Raw genomic sequence first — 6,413 nt, forward strand, 5'->3', positions numbered from 1 at the left:
GGCATCCTCACTCTCTTCCTTTGCAATGATGTAGCCAATATGGTGGTAAGCTAAGCATGGGGATTTTAAAGGGGCTAATCAGGCATGAGCACATGCTTTTTATTTTGTATCCTCTTTATTCCTTGATTTCTAATGATCTTTAATAAACCTCGGTAAAATATAACATTTTTATTGTTAGAGATTAAATTTTACAAATAGCGACCAAAAGGGACAAGAAACTCTCAAATTTTAAGATAGCCTAGATAATTTTTTTAAGCCATGTTTCTCCTACCAAGGCTTTTTTGCCCACCCTACCCGCCCTCACAAACTCCAACTCTCTTTGGAGCTGCTGTGTTTTTCTTTCCCTACTTTTTGCCCGGTTGCTTGTTCTCCCTACTAGCCAGGCTATTTTTAGCTGGGGGATTCTTATCAAAGAAGAAAAAAAACACTTTTTTTAGCCCAACTGCTTGAGTCCTCATTCATCCTTCATTCCTTGCTGCTTCCTCTGGTGTTGCTGATACTGGTTCCTCCAGCCCTTGACCCCAATCAAGCCTAGCCTCAGCCCTCAGCCTCCAGAAACCCTCCTCATGATCTATGGCTCCACTACTAAATTAACCTCTACCCGGTCCCTGACCACTGTTGCTGCCCCCTGCTGGACTGATTGCTGCCACTGAGAAGCTAGGAATCCTTGAAGTCCCTCCTCAGGGCAAAGGGTTCAAAAAAAATGGGGTTTCTTTTTCCTTAGGCAATGATTAGCCTCCTAACTCCCTCTGGAGAAACTAGCCTTTTACCTCAGTGGGGATGGGGAGAAGGAAGAGACTTTTCCAAAGAGGAAGTTGATTACAAACATGACATATTGTATGAAAGAGCACTACATTACCTATTTCAAACCGCTTCCAGCTTTAGGATATTTTTTCATGAATGCCCTGATCCTTTTACTTATCTTTCCTGATATTCAGGGGATGAATTCATCTCCCTGCAACTCTTTGCCATTTCAGCCTGACCAGTTTGAGATTCCTAAAACCCATGTTCTCCCTTTCTATGGAAGATCCCACATTGCTGACAAAAGGAATCTGAATGGATGGAGAAAGGAACTTTAAGAGATTGGAGGTGAAATTTTAAGCCTTTTCAGATTCCATTTTTTTATGACAGTCTCTGTACGTAATTGTAATTTGCTGATGTTTTGTTTAAGATTTAATTTTGTGGTGTATTCAGTACTATTCTGTTACACTGAATCATTTTAAAGCACTGGGTTTTAACTACTGTTATATTCTGTTGATTTTCCCCTATACCTATACTGAACAAATATTATTGAATAAGCCCACATAAAAAAAAAATAGCCTTTTTTCTGTTTTGGCTTTGTAAATTGTCACATGGATGATGATGGATGGATTTCAACAAAACTGGTTAAATTGTGTGCAACCTTTGGAGAATTTAATGAACTAAGAATTTAAATGGTAATTCTAAAGGATCTTCAGAAATAATTTTAGTAACTAGTAGTTTCTGAATGAATGATTTCATATATATATACATATATATATATATATATTTGTTTCAGATAGTGCTGTATTAATGGTAGAGAAACAAAGGAATGTTCCTACTGTAAAGATTAAAATTTAGGGGAGACTGGTGAGACTGAGGCAGGTAGAAATTAGTTTCTCTCTGCAAGGAGTATTATATTTTTTAGAGGTTTATTGAAGATTAAGGATTAAAGAAAATACAGGATAAGAGACACGTGTCCAGGCCATAGAGAGGCCTAGACACAACCTCACCTACATTATGAAAAAAAGCCACATCTGCCCCAAACGGAAGTCCAAGAGGTCAAGAGAGAGCCTTTGAATCAGCTTAAATACCTTCTCGATCTCAGCCCAGGTGAGATTACAAGGCATTCTGGGGAAGTGGAGCAAAGGCTCGTGGGGATTGTAGTCCTGTATTTGAGTCTATTTTTTACACTACCAAGGTATTTCTATGAGTCAGGAAGCCAGAAAAAAAAAAAAGAGTTCCTGAAAATCCTCTTTAAGTTAATTTACTTCCACCAGAACAGTCTAGATTTCTTGGTGATGTTCTACACCCAAAAAAGTTTTACTTTGTTTAAAAATGTATTTACCAAGGTTGAAAGATTTGCTACATCTGTAAAAATTGTGACAAATATCCATCAGTTCATACAAGTTTTTTTTGTCATACAACAACTTATATGGAATATGATAGTGGGTTTGTTTGCTATTGTAATTAACGGGGCTATTGTGAATTTTTGGGATTTTGGTACTTTTTGAATGTGCATTACATGTTGTACTATTGTTCTTTATAAAAAACTGTTGCTATGTGAAAATCATTTGCTTTGCACTCACAGTGGATCATGGCCATGTTTGAAGAGGAAATGGATCTCATTTTTAGTGAGAAACTTTTGTATTCTAAATTTCCTTAGCTGACAGTGTGTCAATGAGTATGAGTTATATATTTTTTATTTTTAAAACTCTTTTATTATTATTTTTCCTTGCATGTGCAATATACTATTTCAGTTTTTTATTTTTTCTCTCCTTTGTGTATTTGAAGCAAATGTCACCAGTATTGAGAAGATTTTCGTTCTTTTTTGATTTTGTAGAAATATAAGTATAAAATATATTTTCTATAATATCATTGAATACCCCAAAAGCCTCAGACTATAAAAAATTGTGCCATTCATTGTTTTAAAAAAAATTATGGAACTTTGCTTAATGATTCTGTCTGACTCCAGGAGAAGAGAATGCAAAAAGAGCCATTGCACGGTGCCAAAGTACAAAGCTACTTGCATAGTGCCAATCGAGCTCAAGGTAAAAAAAGACCAAACGAATCCAGGTAGGATTGATGAACTTCTAAGTGAATACAAAAGGACTTGAACCTAGTGTGAGACTCTAGGTTGCAAAGCTAGGTTGCAAGGCTTAACATATGTTAAGAGGTAGGACTCCTAGTATCCACATTCTTTGTGAAACACTCACAGACAAGTACTGAAGTATGGCTCTCATCCCGGTTACCCCTATCCCTGAGAGTGAAGGTAAAATCAGACAGGGAATGACACTTCCATATCACACAAAAATCTAGTCCCTATTCTGTCTTTCATAATGTGGCCACTTTCTGTAATCTTGGCTACTGATTGGGTAAGTACATAATTACATATACCACTTTAATTGGGCTATGATTCAAGGAACTGTTATGAATTTATTGTTCCTTTACTTAGAATTTTTACACATAAGACTTTGATAGTCTATATTTCATCCAGAACTTGTTTTTTAATTTAGATTTTTTAAAATATTTTTTATTTCTCTTGCCAATTGATTCATATACCTCATAACTCAGCCATGCATCCCTAAGTAATCTCTGTTTTTCAATCACCCTCTTCAGGGGGGAATGTATCATTATTATTATTCTAAACTGCAATGTTTAAATTCTTTTTGAGAGTAATTCGGATCAGTAACATGCTACCTCTCCAAATCCAAAAAGTGAACTGTTTGGAGAAGGCATCTTTAAGATGCCTGCACAGACAACACCCTGCACCAGAAGATCCAGAGTTAACTTTGGGATGTGGTGATTTGAACTGTGTGGGGTTTGAATGCATTTGTTGCATATGTATACTCTTATGCTGAAGGAGACTGCCCCCTAACTGGCTTTTTGTCAATGCACCTAGCAATCATTGGTTTTGTTCTCTTTTACTTTTATCCTCAAATTATTGGAATTTCAAAGTTGGTATATTTACAAGTTCCATCAGAGAGACTAGTCTTCCTTGGCTCTGGGGGGGAGGGGGGAAGGAGTATGTACAAATGGAGATTTTGAACCTTTGTACTTCATTCCCCAGAAGTCCTAGTAGTTCCCAAAATTCCCTATAATCTCTCCTGCATCTCCACCCTGGCAAAATTATGTTATTGGTATTTAATTGGTGGTAACACCTCCTTCTCATTCTCTTCCTTTGTGATGATGCAGCAAATATGGTGGTAAACTAAGCTCAGGAATTATAAATGAGCTAATCAGTCATGGGCACATGGTTTTTACTTTGTAACCTCTTTATTCCTTGATTTCTAATGATCTTTAATAAACCTCATAAAATGTAATGTTTTTCCTATTGGAGATAAAAATTTTAAATTTCACAACCCCAAAGAGAATTCTTGTACAAGAATATTCATAGCTGCGCTCTTTGTGGTGGCCAAAAATTGGAAGATACGGGGATGCCCTTCAATTGGGGAATGGCTGAACAAATTGTGGTATCTGTTGGTGATGGAATACCATTGTGCTAAAAGGAATACTAAAGTGGAGAAATTCCATGGAGACTGGAATGACCTCCAGAAATTGACGAAGAGCGAAAGGAGCAGAACCAGGAGAACATTGTACACAGAGACCAATACACTGTGGTACAATTGAATGTAATGGACTTCTCTACTAGCAGCGATGCTGTGCCCAGGACATTTCTGAGGCATTTATGAGAAAGAAGCTATGCACATTCAGAGGAAGAACTGTGGGAGCAGAAACACAGAAGAAGAACAACTGCTTGATCACATGGGTTGAGGGGATATGATTGGGGATGTAGACTCTAAATGAACATCCTAATGCAAACACCAACAACATGGAAATAGGTTCTGATCAAGGACACGTGTAATACCCAGAGGAATTGCATATCAGCTACAGGAAGGGTAGGGGAGGAGGGGAGGGAAAGAACAGGAATCATGTAACCATGGAAAAATATTCTAAATTAATTAAATTAAAATTTCCAAATTAAATGAAAAGAAAAAAAAAGAAAAGTACATCTTCCTTTCTGCCTTTCGGCTCACTCTCTGGGTCAATTGCTCTTGGTGGGGCTGCAGAAGAAATTTGCCCTGATCTCCCTCCAGCTCAGGATCTGGTTCAGCCCTGTCCTTCCTGGGGCCAGGACTGGGTCTCTACACCCTGAGCTGGGAGGAAGAAGGGAACCAGAGGGCAGAAGTTTTCCCTTCTCTTCCTAGTCCCAAGGCTGCCCCACTGGAATCTCCCCAGGGTGAGGGGCTGCAGGAGTCACCCAGGGCCAGGCCTGCCCTCAGGGGAGAGCCTGCCTCTGGCAGAGAAGGGGCCTGAGAGTTCTTCCAGAAGAGGGAGCAGGGAAGCCTGGGGAAGGGGAGCCCAGGGAGGGGCTGAGAAGATAACAGTCCAACAGAGCTCCTGGCAAGGAGGGCAAGGGACCCTGGAGAGACTCAAGTGTTGGGGGAGGGGGGAGGCTGAGCCTGGGGAAACAGGATGAAGGGGTGCTGGAGTCTCCCTAGGAGCTGTGGTTCTGGCTTTCAGGGTTTAAGGCCAGGGAGCAGAATCTGAATGTACATACAACCTCGAGTATCCAACTATATTGTTTTCATCTGCTCAGAGATTCAAGTGAATTTCTGTGGCATCTGGCTGGGCACCTCTCCCCCTTTTCCAGAGGCAGACACACACTCTGAATATGGCCACATAATCATTAGGTGTAACGAGGGTTCTGCCTTTGCCTTTTACTGTGTCCTGGGCTACATGGCCCTTCTGGCTCTGGGAAGCTTCACTGTAGCTTTCCTGGCCAGGAACCTACCTGATACCTTCAATGAAGCCAAGTTCATCACTTTCAGCATGCTGGTGTTTTGCAGTGCCAGCACCTCTTTTCTGCCCACATACCAGAGCTCCAAAGGGAAGGCCATGGTGACTGTGGAGATCTTCTCCATCCTGGCCTCCAGTGCTGGGCTACTGGGCTGCATCCCAAATGTTATGTCATCCTCCTGAGGCCAGACAGAAATACTCAAGAACAGATCAAAAATAAATGAGATTGCAGAGGAAAGATTTTTTTTTTCCTGGAGTGCAAGTTTATAGCTTGTCTTCCTGGGGTAATAGGCTGGAAGAATAACCTACATTAATCTGGCATAGTCATATTTTTCAGTTCTGGGTGAAGTTAGATCCCTAATTTGTGTATATGTGGCAGTCTTCCCTGGATACTTTGTCAAGTTATACCTACATAGAAGGCTGAATTCCCAAGGTAAAACTGACTACTGCTGTTTTGATGAAGTCACTACTAACTCTGATGGACACTTCTATCAATGCACTGGGCAAAAATCTAGGAACTGGATATTTTCAGAATGTTTGAATTGCTCACTGTTATCCTTTAGAGTTTGAGGGAGAGGGAGACCAAGACTTATGAGGAAAGCCTCTCGTGTTTCCTACCCAGCGTCTTTCCACATAAAGGAGTCCTTTACTACTAGACTCATGCACACCTTAAATGAACTACTAAGTGTTGGGGATATACACAAACAAAGAAGCAACATAGTCCCTGTCCTTAAGGAACTTGCATTTGAACCAAAGAAGATTACAAATATGGGAAGGTGGATCTTAGTAGGGCTGTTTAGATTTGAGAAGACCCAAGGATAGTGAGTGATATTATCATGCTATTAATGGGTTCATCCCTCTATGGAATAGCAAGG

The 6,413-nt window shown here is 40.0% G+C and overlaps 1 pseudogene; it reads left to right on the forward strand.

The window, feature by feature from the left end:
* On the forward strand, positions 5,290-5,759 carry VN2R548P (vomeronasal 2 receptor 548 pseudogene; annotated as a pseudogene).

The sequence above is a fragment of the Monodelphis domestica genome, chromosome 3 (genome assembly GCF_027887165.1).
Source record: "Monodelphis domestica isolate mMonDom1 chromosome 3, mMonDom1.pri, whole genome shotgun sequence".
NCBI lineage: Eukaryota > Metazoa > Chordata > Mammalia > Didelphimorphia > Didelphidae > Monodelphis > Monodelphis domestica.